Source organism: Glycine soja, chromosome 4 (genome assembly GCF_004193775.1).
Source record: "Glycine soja cultivar W05 chromosome 4, ASM419377v2, whole genome shotgun sequence".
In the NCBI taxonomy this organism is placed as follows: Eukaryota; Viridiplantae; Streptophyta; class Magnoliopsida; order Fabales; family Fabaceae; genus Glycine; species Glycine soja.
Window position 1 is genome coordinate 42,885,233 of NC_041005.1, and position 17,156 is coordinate 42,902,388.

Genomic DNA, 17,156 nt, shown 5'->3' on the forward strand with positions numbered 1-17,156 from the left:
AGGCTGGGAAAAAATTATTCTCTTGCCTTCCCTTTTTAGTTTGGGTTTTTCTCTTCCCCTCCCAACATCCAAATGCACCTTTAGAACTTTGAAATGTTTTAAAAAAAACATGAATTGCAGTAGGACCTTATGATCCAACTATCCATTTTTCTATTCACATTTCACTATATGGTCTTCGGTAAATTATATGACACTGGCAACCTTAACTACCACCACCCCAAGCATGTGTAGTTTCCAACGTTGCAATTCCAGACAAGACACTATAGTCTAGAGCACATACAATGTTCATGTGAATTCCACTTTAGAGAGAGGGTGAGATTGAAGAACAAGGGAAGACAATTCTTCTACTTTTGCCCTTAGTTAAACTTTTTAGAACAAGGGAAGACAATTCTTCTACTTTAGAGAAAGGGTGAGATTGAAGAATGCATCACTAATAAAAAAAACCATTATTAGCTGAATAAGGCATACCTTATGGTTGTTATACAGTGCTCTGTGCCTCTATTTCACCCTGCAAATTCCACGTTTGATCCCATCATTGTCCATGTAACCATTGGACCATAATTGTGCAAGTTGAAGACAAGAAAGTTGAAAGTTTAAAAAATAAATATATTTGACCATAGAATACAAACAAATTAACTTTACCCAAGTCATGCAACATAAACTATACATTCAGTATACACATACACATATATGGTATGTTAAGTAACACTAATGCTCCTGAAAGAAGAAAGTTGTTGGAAAAAAAAATAAAAAATAAAAATGCTTAAAACAAATTGCAAATCATTTTATTCGTTTTCTTCTATGGATATAACGAGGGATTTCATAATTAACAGTTTGTTATGTTACTTTGTACGCAAATAATTTGTGCGTATAATAGTTTAGATAAGAAGGAATTAATAAACCAACTCAAACTTAGAGAAAATAAGTCAAGAATTTCAATAACCAAGCTAATTGAGTTTTTGGTCCTCAGACAGAAAAACACAATGCAAGCAACCTAGTATCTCTACAAAACCATTATTGAAAGAAAGATTTAGAAAATATGAACCACCTTAGCATACAACTTTATGATCTGTGGACCTGCATTTTCATCCAACCCCTACAACAATCACAAAAAAGATTCAATAAGAAAGCTTTAATGTTATGATATAGTATAAGTAATATTTGCAATCTTAAAATTTTTAAAGGGAATGCAACTCATAATTTCTTCTCATCCCTCTGACCTCGCAAAACAATTTTGTTAGATACCTTATCCTCATCTAAGAGATTCACAAGCCTCACAAACTGGTTTGGAGACACAATTCTTGACATGTCTTTTGACTCCATAGGATCTTTACCAAAATATTGTTCCAATTCTTCTTTTAAGGCATCTACCTGTTGAGTGAGAAATTATCAATAGTAATATATTTTAATAGGCAGCACACATGATTTTGTAAAATTGAGGCAACCTTACCAACTTTGGGGCAAACTCTTTTCTTGTGATGATATAATCAATAGAAATGCATGCTTGTCCATTATTGCATGCCTACTTGCCAGCTATTATCCTCCTTGCACTAACCTGAAAATTCAATGATTGTTATACATGAAATTACATTGATGTGTAAATAACAAGATCCATTGATGATGTTACTTGTAAGTTGACATCTGATTCAACAACAGTTGGGCACTTTCCTCCAAGTTCCAGAATCATTGGAGTAAGATGTTTTACAGTAGCAGCCATGACAATGCGACCTACTCTAGCACTACCTACAAAAAGCTGGTCTATCATGCATGGAACCTTGTAATGAAGTAATTAAGCATGTTAAATGAACTAAATACATGTAACTTTATAATCAAGTGAAAGCTTCAACAGTGTCAACTGAAATTTCTTGATGCAACTTATGATAAGTAATTACTAGAATTAGACTTTTATATGGGATGGCTTAAATTAGAGCCAAATTTCATACAACTTCAAAAGAAAATGATATAAAACAATTGAACCATACTATTAAACTGATATTTTACTATTCACATTGCTTATATTCTTTGAGACTGATGAATTTGTTTGATATGGTTTGATCTTGTAGGATATTGTCATATTGATACAATAGGAATTAGAAGACACATTACTTGTATAAAGTATCTTATCCCACTTCTGATCCAAGAGTACAAATGTTTTGGGAATAGCCCCTTCAACAACTCTTATGGTAGAGTTGTCCAGATATTGTTTGATCAAATTCGCAAGTAAGGATTATGTTGCTGGAGAAATTTCTAATGGTTTTAGGACCACAACATTGCCTATGGAAATGGCTCTAATGATTGGATCCATTGATAACACTGAAGATAGGAAATAAGAACTACTCAATGGAAAGGAAAGGACATGGAGAAGATGCCAAGTCAACACATTAGATATGGCAAGTCATGATTGGTGAATATCAAAAGATTATGTTGATATGGAGAAGGTCACAAAAGTATAATAGACTTGGCTCTAATTTATTGAAAGTTTAAGCAATGGAATATTAACCTCTGGCTAAATTCATACACAGAGAGCACAAATAATTCTAGAGCTTAAAATAACTGGTGAAATTTGAATTTTGACAAAGAAAACTTAAAGAGTGCCAAAGAGCTTTATTTACAAGACAAATACATCCTACTACAAGAGCTCCACAGTGATGAAATTGAATGAGATGAAGAAAACATGTTCTTAATTATAACCAAGTACGGTTTAGATATGTGAATAGTGTGAAAAGGGAACATCTTCTACATTCAGAAAGGAAAGTTCCATGTTGAGATGACCAGCACAACCCCTAGTGGTTCTGGCACAATCTCTACTGATGATGGATATATTGTGATTGAAGTATTCACCTAAAAGGGTAAAAAAAAAGAATCTTGGTTGTTAATTAATAAAGCCATGTTGAAACTTGTTGTGTTTTCTTGGCAATTTACCTTCTCGGGCTTCATCCATTCTTTCAGCTCTTTAAGTGCCTCACTACATGAGGTTTTCCAAGGTCCTTATATAGAGCTTCAGTAATTTCCTTCTCTTTCTCTTCTAACATCTTAGTTATGGATTCCAACTGGGAAAGCCTCCATTCATAGCTCTTAATCATGCCTGAATCAAAGCTCTTTTGGAGATCTTTAACTAGCAAATTAGCCTTCTCTCCATCAAACACTTACTTCTCTTCTAATTCTGGTACCACTAATATAGTTGTAGAACATCTTCACAAGATATACCACACATATGCATCCAAAATAACCACATGAAAATAACATCTTAGTTAAGAATACACAATTAAAACGCTCCATGACCAAAAGGTGGAGGGAGGGAGAGGGCTTACATGAATGAAGAGAAAACAACACAACGTGAAGTGAAGTTGCATGCTTTTGAAAGCACTTTCTACTTAAGTGGCCTCCATAGGCTCTTCTACCAACTAGGGCACTGTTATTACGAAGAACTGGAGTAAGAGGCTCATCAATTATGATGAAATTGTAGTTTTTATTTTTTCAACATATTTTGGGCAATTCTATTATTCAATTGGGTGATAGTTTTTTCCATCAAGTTGCATTGTTCATCTTTGTTTTCATTATCACATAATAAATAATATATGAACAATCATTGGGTTAATGAATCAAAAGGTAGAAGAAAATAAGCTCAAAAGTTTGAAAAATACGTACCTAGCAGCAACAAATTGCAAATATACATTAATAGTAGCAAATAATGCAATCACCTATAAAGAGAGTATTTTAGAATGATTTAGAATGTTCCCAAATGAAAGGCAATGCCGATTTAATGAATCTTGTACCTTCAATTCCCTCTTCAATATTTTCTAGTTGTAGCATCCTTATTTTTTTATCTTCTTTCTTGGACCTGACTTCACTTTCCTATTCTTGTTCCTAGATCCACAACACAGGTAGCACCATTTGGGCCAACAGTTACAAGGTTTCCTTGGTGGTTTCTTCGTAGCAGGGGCATCATATCCATAGAGCGCCTACCACCTAAAGGCACACCTAGTTCCCACATATATTGGTCCTTGGATGCCATCTAAACCTTTCATGTTTATCTATATAAATATAATGAAACACATATTAGATTTTCCTCCAAAATATATGAAAGTATAAATCCACTACAAATTTTTACTTACATCAAAGAATACAATATTTTTATTTGAGTATCTATCATGATGATCAATCCCATCAATCTTTGAGGAAATTGTACATAGCATATTTTTTTCCCTGATGTAGGATCCATCCTGAAGCACATGGCTTCACGAAGTGCTTTGTTGTTGTTTATGTAGTGATCACAATCGACATTGAGTAGGTAAGGAGCATTTAATATGACTGTTGAGACTCGCACCTTGACAATTAATCAACCAACACATCATAAAAATTGGTCAGTAAAATGGAAAGACACATCAAATATTAGAAGTTTATGTAAGCAAGAGGGAAAGGACTCTACCAAGGCATTCATAGCACCAGCTTTTTTGTGGTGTTCATATCCTGGTCTTTTCTCATATGACACATAGACAAGACAAGGTAACTCATTCCCTTCAATATTATAAATACCATTTTGACCAAGGAAAACTTGTGCAAGTGCATCATAGTTGAACTTATCAAAACTGGCACAACATTTTCACAACCTAGAATTCAGACCAAAATGGTACTCACCTGAATCATTCTAGGATGATCTTTGACACTGTTCCCGGGCCACGGAGTCCCATCTTGCATTTTCCAGCCATCCTCAAGAACCTTTTGTGCCATTGCAACCAATGCATTGATACGTAATTTGAACTCTTCATACTCCCTCTGCCAACATTGAAACCATGAAATAAAATTTATCATTGGCTTTGAGATGATAGCAACAAAGTAAAACAAAACCATAATGAGAATTGGTTCAAATTTCAAACCTTAATAGCACGATGCTCCTTGATGAATGTTGCATCCACTTTGTCTTTCAGATAGTCAACCTTTTGGGCAAAATACCACTCAGGAGCCTGAGGTTCAATGTTGAACTTCTTACAGAACGAAACCCACTTTCTTGCAAACTTTGAAGTCTTTGAAATGGCTTCAAATGTCAGCATAGCTGCACCATCATCTAAGACACAACATGAAACTTTCTCCACTGGATAATCTATAGCAAGGATGGATATTACTATATTAGCAGTTAGAAGTGGAGGTTCTTTCATAGGATCTACTGTACTATCAAAAATGTCTATATCAGCTAATTCAGATGGCTTTCCTTCTTTCTCATACCTGTTTAGTTTTTGTAAAGAATTAGTTGTTGAATAATTAAGGAAAAAAACTCCAAGGCACACAGAAAGATGCATACCTCGATGAAAATGATCAAGGTATGTTTCTCTCTCAATTGGGCACCATTTGGGAAATTGATCCAAAATCCATGACAAAGCAAACTAGATTTCACATATTACTGATGTTAGCCACCATGCATATGCATCATTGATCGGGTGGAGAATTCTATAATGGAAAAAGAGACCAAGAACAACAATCCGGAGTACTATTATAATTCGATAGGGATTAATCTTGCTTGGACTAATTGGCAACTTCCTCCACAGTGGTTGTCTGCCTTCATCCATTCTGTTAACACGGTTTCAAATCAAATATTTTTAAACCAAATAGAAGGAAAAGATATGATACAATAGAAATTGATGCACATTTAGTTGCATATTAAGTAATCTAAAAGATATAAGTTCATGGAATAGCAATGATAAGAATTACATAATAGCACTTACTTTGGCAAATCAGGATCATGAAGCTTATTACCATTTTTCCCACCATCATTACCCATTTCATGCTTAACCACCTCAATTTTTTCATTCTGCTTTTTCTTTCATTCCTTCATTCATTCCTTCCATGCGACACTTCCATATCGATAAATTGCTAAATCTTTTTTTAGGATCCATAGGTATAGGTTGAACATAAAACAAGTTATAATAAGGCACATCGCATAAACTATTGTGCACAAGCAAACCAAAACAAAATAAAATGACTTACCTGGCACAGATGAATCGGGAGGCATTGGATGAACCTGTTTCCCGTGATGCATGAATAGGGGAATAATCTTGTTTATCAGCAGAAATCCCAACATCCTTAATAGACAAAAATCATAATTAGACATCCAAAACCCAGAAATGTCATTTACAACCATGAGATTTAAAAAAAATCAATTAACCTCGTGACCATATGTCAGGAGAGGAATACCAGCCGCCACAGAAGTTGCATCAAACTCTAATGTTGTGGTGATCCCTGGAGCATTCGTTTGTGAACCACGACCAACAATGAGGTGAGCTGAGAGCAAGGCCTCAGCAACATCATGAAATATAAAAAAAGGTCCATTAAACAGAACAATACAATTCCTGTCTTAGCAATAAAAGGTCAAGAGAGTGATGAATAAACCAAAAAAATAATCCAAAGATACCAACCAGTTCAGCATCATTTATAAAAGAGTCTTCAGTATCATACAAATCATCATTAGAAACATCAAGCAGATCCTCATCATCACTACTATCCTTACCCTGAAAATGATTCAGGGTCCCATTTATTCACAATACAAAAGCTACAAATTAATAATTAACACACATCTATGATATTAATCAATGCTTCAAATAACTAATTCATGTTGCTGATGCAAAGCATATAGTAACAATTTTAGCAAGCAATATACAAATACCATGTAAAGGCGTTCAATCTTCTCTATTACAGCATTGAAATGGTTTGGCTGAGAAGGATCCATTTCTTCACCAAAATCATAAAAGAACACTTAGAAGGAGAAGCAAATAAAGTTCAATAGTGAGTAATGAATGTACACATACAATGACTTGCCTGTGGATAAATTTGTCACTTTTCCTTCTTGTATAGCTTCAAAAGTAGCAAATATGGGTGGAAGAAATCCATAGGCTGCTCCACCAACAATACTTCCAAGAATACGAACAATGACATACACAACCAACACCACTGCTAGTACACATAGGCCAATAACAAGCTTCAGAATAGGGCCAACTTATTTACCTCCGTCCGTTAAGGAAATGAAAATGACAAAGTAATCATAATTTCATAATACATGGATAGCAACGTAAGCAAAAACATGAAAGAGTGGCAATCAAGGAAAGCACCTCACAACAATGTAATATATTTATTGTCACATAACTGTCAATAATAGTAGAAACTTGTTTACAATATTTAAACAATTGTATCGAATACAACACATTCATTCTTCCTATGTCATGTTTAACTTTCTACACCGGATGTTTTTAACTTTTAAAAAATATGCTACTCATTTCTTGTGAATTGTTGTCATGGTCTCCAAGTCTAACGGCGGGCCATCACCAAACCACTAGAATTTATAATATATAGAAGTTAGTGATGTAGATATAAAATGAATGACAAATGATATTCAACAAATAAGGAAATTGAACAAGTAAATATATCATGCTTCAATCAGTCTTCAACTCCCCGCTTACTATGTTCCACATCCAATGCATAACGTAATAGCCACACTCATAGCCTTCGGTTTGAACGTGACTCTACATTTAATATGAAAAATGATTAAATATGATATACATTACAAAGTTACAAAATATCAGTAGTACAAAATAATTCATGGATGATATCACTAAGCTTAACTTCAATCCACTCAGGTGCAGCTTGCTTAGTATGACCATGCAAAGTAGTCTTTAATGTGTTCATTGCACTGCTTACAAAAAAACATCAACATATATACAAGGACAAAATATTTATGTATCAATGTTTAATAAGATCACATTATAAGTTATATGTTAAAACTTTACTTGTTAATTGCAGCTTTGACATGAATATAAGGCTTCTTTCGCAACGAACAAAACCAAACGACAACATCTTGTATAGGACACAAAACAACCAACTGCCAATGGGCCCTGAATTTCAAACGAATTAGATACATATAACATAGACATTGTTTACGTGCATTTGATAAATATGACTTACTGATTCAAGTAAGCTCCTAGGTAGACCTCTCGTTGGGATTCCTTAACCCATGTTTCAATGTATTGTTGGCATTCCCCACGTCTATCCTTTGCATTATGTAAGGACTGAGGCTCAAGCAATCCATACATGGAATCTTCCCAAGCTTGAACTCCACTCATCCATAAACCTATTAATAATGTTTGAAATTAAAAACGATAATCATGTAAATCATAACGAATATTAATTTGTAGTGAACAAATAAGGAATTTACTTACATCATCCACAATTATAGTATAGATATGTTCAAACATTTGTTACCTGATATTATTTCATTTACATCAGAATATGTTAGGAAGACGGATGCATCTACATATGCAATCCCAAATTAGTCCCATCAAACAAAAATTTTATATGCTTGTCGTAAATATCAAAAAAGCTCCTAATCAGCCCACACAAGGGATCATTTGCCTCCACATCAATTGATCTTCAAACAAGTGCAACCACTTTGTTTGGAGTAATATGTGAATCCTATATGGTTAATGAAAACAACAATTAAACTGATGTTGGTAACTAATTTAAGTATAATCTACGATTGTGTTAATTCATGTAAGACAAAATAAACATTACCTCATGTGATACAAGTTTTACAAGTTGTGTCCATAATGCAATGAATGTGTCAAGGACCTGCCTGACATACTGTATTTCTGATGTGGGAAATGGGACTTGAGCGTCACCGTCGAATACTTTTTAAATGTTGACCCTTACCATGTCATATGCATAAGTCACACTGTGTATGGTAGACCTCTCCTTATATATTTTTCCCAAGGCCACCAAGTGTGTAGAATGATCATGTTGCACATACAATCCCATAGTCGGTATAACATCAGCAACATCTTCTTCCCTTGATGGGTTGACACTAGTTTTAGCATTACTCCCCTTTGTGCTCACATGTGCACCAATTGTTGTATGTCTGCCTCAATTGGGGTGAGTACTGTGATCCCCTTTGTGAAAACTCAATTTTTATGGCCTATTTCAACTTCTGTTTCATTTTCTCAAGGCTTCTTTTGTTTTCTTCTTCAATTTGATTCCTCATTTCTTCCTTAAGGTTCCCGATAATCTCATTCCTCCACTATTCCTTAAGGCTTCCAATTATCTCAACCAACTGCTGCTAACTGACGGATGTGGAGGAGTTGTTGGAGCCACGTGATGCCCTTCTATAGTATTGAATAATGGTCACACTAGACCTCGTTGCACGAACACGACCCCCATGGTCCAGTTGCCTAATGGCAGTGTTCAGTATGTCGTCACGACCATGGGGAACAAAGCTACCCTGTGTAGTCTACTCTTCTAAGGAGTCCTACATGAAGGATGACATAGACAAACATCAAATGAGGTCGTTGTTATTATTAAATTAACAAAACATTCAAATTCAATATTAAGCATTAACTTACTATTTTATTAGATATTTCTTGTGCTGACTGAGATGTCATATGGCCATAAGGCTTCGTGCGAGCCACCTTCCACTTAGCATGTCTTTCAATTGGAGATGGGGGGGGGGTACTCTTAGTTAGCATTGCCTCCTCTTGTAGTCTTCCTTTTCTCATCTAATAGCTTCTTCTCAAGCAAATCATAACCCCCACAAGATAGTATGTGAAGGCAGTCATTGGGTTTTTGAATTGCATGTGCCTTTTTCCTTATTCCCTGTCATGGCATATATATAATTTCCATCAATTGAATTCAAATGAAATGGTATATTCGACAAGTGATATTTAAAGTTACACGCATGCACATCTAACCTCCCAGTTAGGTGACTGGCAAGTTGCAGCAAATTCATTCCAAGTTTCAGGATCAAGATCATATTTTGATGAAGGATCTTGTGTTTGTTTCCCGTCAGTGTTAGCATACACAAATTTGCTGGTCAAGGTAGACTTAAATTGCCTCCATCTTGTCACCACCGTTGACATGAACTTCTTATTGGCATTTGGTGCTTTTGGGATATCAAATTTAGCCCACATAACATAATGTTGTGTTACATTTAGTCAATGTGAACATTTTTAATTTAAATATAATAGAAAATTAAATACACCATCTATTACTAGACTTACCAAAATGTCATCCCATACTAGGTCCTTTAGAGATTTTGGTACATCTTTCCAGTTGCTATGTACAATAGGAATATTTTCTCGAGCTAGGACCCCCAGATAGTTGTGGAACTTTTCTTTATGTAGGCCTAATCCTCTCCCAGTACTAGGGTTGACATTAACCGTTGGTCTTAGATGATTGAATGTTCTTAAAGTCAAGCTTCTTAGCCATGTCGATTGTCTACTCCTCTTGGATGATTGAATGTGGAGGAGACCTCGGTGGTGTGCCCATGACCCTGTGCAAATAAAATTAATAATCAATAATGTACATCAATTAAACATATACTGAATACGAAACAAAATCTAAAGTGCAGAAATTTTTTTTTTCTAGAAATAATGAAAAAAGACAATACATTACTTTGATACAAGTTCGTTATGTAGCAATTTTCTCCCATAAACCTTCATCATGATCATTATGATTTGCATGTACATCATTCGCATCATGATCTTCATCTATATAAGGCATTCATTGGGAAAATGCAGGTGTCTCACAAATGTCAATTGTTGAATCATCATTATGGTGACTGATACCACTTGGTCTTCCTTGTAGAACTACCAACAATCGTGAATCACATGGATCTTGGACGTAAAACACTTGTCTGGCTTGTTCAGCCATAATGAAAGGTTTGTCCATGTAAGCTACCTTGTTAAGGTCTACTAAAGTAAATCCCAATGGATCTTGATGCACACCGGTATTCCCATTAACCCACTTACACTTAAAAACAAACACTCTAAATTCATTATAATCAACCTCCCATATTTCTTCAATCACGCCAAAGTAAGCCATGGAGGCTCGAATCGGGTTGTTGTCTGATGCACTACAAAAGTAATCGGAATCATCATCTACACTTACCCCATTGTTTTGCACAGAACTTTTATCATCCTATGACTTCGTGTAGAAGGAATAATTATTGATGTCATATCCCTTCCAAGTAGGGACATTGAGATTTGGCCCAATAGCTAACAATCTCAATGTTTTGGAAGCATTGTCATCAACAAAGATAGTTTGTCTAAACCAATTGATGAAAGTTCTATTGTGCTATTGCAACACCCTCATCATGTTCATTTTTGGGTGAGTAGTTGTGACATTTTTTTGTGAGCCTCTATGTACGGTAACACCTCTGTTGTGTTGTTTAATATATAGAGATGTGCTTGTGACACCTCATGTCGACCCATTGTGACAACATTGTATCCTTGTGTACCCTTACCTCGTCGTGTCTGGTCATGTTGAGTTTCAAGAAGACCGACAAATTTAATTGTTTCAATGTACTGGGAGCAAAACTCAATACATTTTTCAACAATGTACCTTTCGATAATTGAGGCTTCTGGCCAGTATTGGTTTTTGGTATAACCCTTTAACACCTTTATGTATTGCTCAAATGGATATATTCACCGTAAAAACACAAGACCACACAACTAGATTTCCCTCATGAGATGAATAATTAAGTGAACCATTATGTCAAAAAATGATGGAGGAAAATACATCTCCATTTGACAAAGGACAATGGCAGACTCATTCTCCAATTCATCCAATTTTTTAGGATCAATGACTTTGCTACAAATAACATTAAAAAGGAAGCACAAACGAGTTATGGAAACCCTAACCTTGTCAGGCAAGCTACCATGAATCACTATAGGCAATAGTTGTTGCATTAACACATGACAATCATGAGATTTCAAGCCAACCAATTTGAGATCATTGAGGGACACAAGGCTCTTGATATTCTTGTGGGACTTTTAGACTATTTAGGCATTGACAAAAACTTCTCTTTTCTTTTTGTTGACATTGTATAACATGTTGGGGGTAGATACGTTCGCGGACCTTGTGAGATAGGATGCAACTAGTCTCATATACCCATGTCAACCAAGTCTTGATGACACTTCAAACCATCCTTTGTCTTGCCTTTAATGTTAAGGAGGGTGTCAATTAAAGTATCACAAACATTTTTCTCCACATGCATGACGTTTACACAATGTCTAACATGAAGATTGGACTAGCATGGAAGATCAAAGAATATTGACATTTTCTTCCATATGTTTGCATCAGATGATGATTTTTATGTGTCTTCCTAAAGATAGTTACGATGTCCTTTACCCAATCATAAACCTCTTTTCCAGCTAATGGATTTGGCACGCTTTCATTTTCTTGAGTTCCATCAAAAGCTATCTTCAATCGCCAATATGGATGATAATGTTTGAGAGATCTTCGGTGCCTGGTATATACTGTCTTCTTTCCATGTTTGAGTTGGAAGAAACTTGTATTTTTCTCACAGATAGGACATGCGTGATGTATTTTGACACTATATCCACTCAAATTCCCATATGTTGGAAAGTCATTAATGGTACAAAATACCATTGCACACAATCGAACGTCTAATGCAGATTCTTATCCCACATATCAATCCCGTCTTCCCACAATTTTCTCAAGTATTCAATTAACGGACAAAGATACACATGAATATCATTTCCTGGCTGCCTTGGACCCGCTATCATCATACAAAGCATTATGTGCTTTCGCTTGATGCACAACCAAGGAGGGAGGTTATAAATCATCAACAAAATAGACCAGGAACTGTGGTTAGTGCTTAAGTTTCCAAAAGGATTCATTCCATCCAAAGCTAGACCAAGCCTTAGATTTATTAGCTCGTCCCCAAAATCAGGATACAGATGGTCGATTGCCTTCCATTCCGGACTATCAGCCAGATGTTGGAGGAATCCATCAGTTTTTCTGGCGTCTGCATGCCATGTAAGGTTTTTTGCAACATGTCCATTAATAAACAATTGCTTAAACTTTGGTATTATTGGAACATACCAACACACCTTTGCTAGACGACTGTTGTTTGCAATTACATCAACACTGCATTCCCCATCGTTCACTTTGTACCCTAATACCCCACATGTGGGGCAATTACACTTTTCTACAAACTCATTTCTATACAAAATGGAATCATTAGGGCATGCATGGATTTTCTAGTACTCCATTCCCACCGGACATAAAAAAATTTCACCTCGTAGTGATTTTTTGGCAACGTGTTATCTTCAGGAAGCATTTTTTTCAATAACACTAGAAATTCAGTGAAGCTTTTGTCACTCCACCCAAATCGTGCCTTCAAGTTGACCAAAGCTAACACCGATGACAACCTTGTGAAAGTTGTGCACCCTGAATACAAAGGCTTTTTAGAATCATTTTCTATTTTCTCATACAAAGGTGCATGTGTTTGCTGAAAACTATCTTGCCCAAGGTCACAAATCATGTCTTCTATACAATGTCTGATGTCTTCATCAACCAACTGAGTTTGAGGGGCAGTTGGCATGTCTGGCAATTCACCATGCCATATCCATTTTGTGTAAGAAGGAATGATCTCGTCACATATAAGATGTGATCTTATGTTATTTACAGGTTGGCGTCTCCCATTCCCACATTTAACATAGGGACAGAAAAATTTCTCGCGCAAAGAAGATGCATTATATTCATCAAATTGTAGGAATTGTTCTACCCCATTCTCATACATCTCACTAATGCATGATGCTTGCATCCAACTTCGATCCATGTTTCCCCTTTGCTATGACACTTAATTAAGTTATCTAACATGCATGAAAACCTAACTTTTTTCATAAAAGTTGTGGCCCTATCCCATTCAGGAAGACATTTTTTATAGTAGCTTCGTACGTAAAGGGTAATTGTTTTTTGTTAAATGTGTCGAAATTTCAACAGTATTTTGCATTGGTCTCAAAGTACACAAGATGAAACCGGTGGCATGTCATCATCCACCACATTCAACTATGCACTCGAAGAACAAAGTGAAATGTAGTATACCAAAATGTCATCAAATTTAACAAAAGACAATTATACTATAGTATGAATTCACTATAAAAAAAATTAGTCTTCCCAAACTATCCAAACGGACAATTCAAGATTGAATACATTGATTAATGCAAATTGTCCGAAATAATAGTTGTATTCAATCTCAAACGAAAAACTAAGATTGACTCTCAATGCACATAATTGCTTACATGTGGCAATAGTCATATAACAACAACAATGTAATAAGCAGAGGAGTGGGACAATGAAGTACATACCTGGAAAGGTGGTCATTAACAAAAGCAAGGAGTGTGAAGATGGCACTGGTATGGTGTTCACAAGTATGGACTCAAGTACACTGCTTGACCAACAAGACTTGACTTCCTAAGTTTGAGTCAAATACTTGTACCTACAAAGAAAACCAATTTTTAAACATTGAACATTAATTAAGGCAGAAAAATTGAAACAAACTTGTTATTGTAACAAGTGGACAGCTAAAACTTTATGACATAGGAAGAGGTCATATTGGAGCAACAATGAAAGCAAAACTTTATTACTTGCTGTAGCATAGAGCTTCAGAATGGTATTCATTTTGTTCAATATTGATACTATGAATTTGTGCTATCCTAGATTTTATGTTCTCAGCTTTCTTTCTTTATCCTTGGCAGCCGATATTTTTGTCATTCCTTTATGGAGGGGAAGTGGATACACGACAATGTTTGTTCAAGGTTTGACAAAAATTACTCTCTTATTTATTTCTAAAAAATCAATAATTATTTTGAATCCACCTGATTGCTAATTTGTATTTGGGAAGACCGAGAGAGAAATATTTTCTCTCTCATTATATATAGGTATTATTATGATATTATCTATTACTTGGTTGGGAGTATATCAAAGAACTAGAAAGATAGGGACTTTTTCCTTCTTGATATTAATATCTTCAGACGGGGGTCAAAGATATTGTAATGTGTCCACTTATATTCATGGACTCTATTGTTATCCGCTAAGCAAATAAGGATATCCTAATTGGCAATTAGCAAGTTCAAAGGGTTAGATTGTACAGTACACTGCAAATAACATAACCATTAAAAATCAACCAAAAGTGAAAGCATTAATAAACATACACAAATCATATTTGGTGACTATTTTGATCCTTTTGTGAGAAAGAGAAGATCTAGCTGGCCATACAACTTAACAAAATCTTGTCTAGTAGCTAATTCATGTACTTCCCGAGCCTGGAGAAAGAGATGCAGTTTTAGTTACATATATAAAAAGATGTTAATAATTTGCCACTAGGTCCTGGACAGTTTCTAGATTCATATAAACTACTGTTGACACCCTTTGGATATACCTTACCTATCAAGAAATCAAATTCTAATCTCTCCCTGCACATAGTTATGGACATGCTTCCTCTTAACAAATTTTCTACTTACAGAAACTGAAATATTATTAAAAAAACATGTAAAAAATGATTTATTTATTCCGAGTGTTTTCTTTTTCAACACTTCCATCGTAGTCTCACAATACGTATTCGTTCTTTTCTTGCAGTCCAGACGCCACACATGGTTTCTACAGGTCTTGAAGATTACAAGGCCAGGGGAACACAAGCGGCTCCTTACTTTATTGTGTCCTTTTACACAGAATTTGCAGAGAGCAAGGACTTGGTACTGATCCGTGGGGATGTCGTATTTACCAGCAAGCTTACTGACTCGGAGGCAAAATGGCTTTTGGAAGCTGCTCAGTCTTTTTATTTGAATGATGCTAGGTACAAACTGGTTGAGAGGTTCAAGAGACAAACACATGATTTTGAGTTCAAAGATGTCTTGCAAGTATTGGACATGCCTATTTTGTAACCTTTTTTTTAATTGGACAACTGCTAAACTAAACAGCAGTAAGGCAAGAGTGGAAGGATTGATTTGATCAAAGGATGAAGTTGCAAATGAAGGAAAGGAAGAAGAGTAACAGGGAATGTCACCGGGTGTCAGGAAAGGATTCATCATTTGTAATCATATTCTTTTTGTATAAGGAAGGGGGGCTTGGACTGAGCTTCCTATTATATTGTAGTCTTGGATCCAGTCTTTGTTTTTTCTTTCATGCTGATTCAATTAAGAGATATTTGAATGAATTTTTATTTCAAAATATCTATATAATGTTGCAAACAAACAAGTAAAAGAAAAATCCGAGTTTGGTCTTTTTTGTTTAAGATTACATATATCGTATATGGAAGACAATTTTATTTAAGTCAATAGATCCCTTTCCTGTATCTGGGTGTATGTGTGTGATCCTTTCCCTCTCTCTATATAGAGAGAGAATGTTTTTTTTTACCGTGTTCAATATTAATAAGATTGGTAATAAATCACTAATATTATTACCAAATAATTAAACAATAACTTTATCTTTGGGTCATCACCAAATAATTATACAATAACTTTAAGTGTAAACTGCAAAATGTTTGAACTTGAACTTCTATGTGTAAGGTTCAAACATGCTTGTCCTAGAGGCTAGAGATAATGTGGTAGGGCATTACCATTACCGTAAAACCTTTTCTTGGGTAGTGTCCAATAGTTGTTTGAGGTCAATGAGTAATAGTTTTGCCTTGTTAGTCAATTTTTCGGGCAATTCACTGCACATATAGGATTCAAATCCTGCCTTATTGCCTGTCTGTTTAAACTTGAGGTGTTATTGTAGCTTTCTTAGCATTTTTGTTTGTGACTATTCTGAATTTTATAGTGATATGGATTATAAATAATTCCAGTATGCAATTTGTATTTTCTAGTAATTAGTGATGAATAGTATTATTGGATATGTAGTTATTCCAAATATGGTACGGTTCCATTGAGGTGGGCAATTTGAAACTAAATGATTGAACAAATGTCAAGACATTACATGGGTACAGGATGTTAGATCTCCTTATTCACTATATCTTCTTGTAAGTTTCTTGGTTCTTTTATTTTTGTTCCTTTTTATCAACCTGGAAACAGAGCAGATTAGCTTGACTCCATTTATGAAAATTCATGTTACTATTTCCCTTTACTTTGTAAACTCAAGGTTAGAAGCTATATAAAGGTAAAAGGGTAACAAGGTTGCTATCAATAGAATAATCAATTCAACTAGATAAGAGCAGCTTGATTCAGAAGTAGGTATGCCACATCGTTTGGTGCATTTTCTCCATTATGTAGAACTTAAGCTCTTATTCTCAGTAATCTGTTATGATTTGGTTCGACTATGGTACTCGCAGAGGGCTCTCTAAAATTTAATGGTTGGGACTGGGCTTGGGCAAGGGG

General features: G+C 35.2%; 2 pseudogenes; one reads left to right on the forward strand and one right to left on the reverse strand.

The window, feature by feature from the left end:
* Positions 1–1,194: 1,194 nt before the first annotated feature.
* On the reverse strand, positions 1,195–9,944 carry LOC114410829 (annotated as a pseudogene).
* A 4,193-nt stretch (positions 9,945–14,137) lies between these two features.
* LOC114410830 lies at positions 14,138–15,974 on the forward strand (annotated as a pseudogene).
* The last annotated feature ends 1,182 nt before the right edge of the window (positions 15,975–17,156 follow it).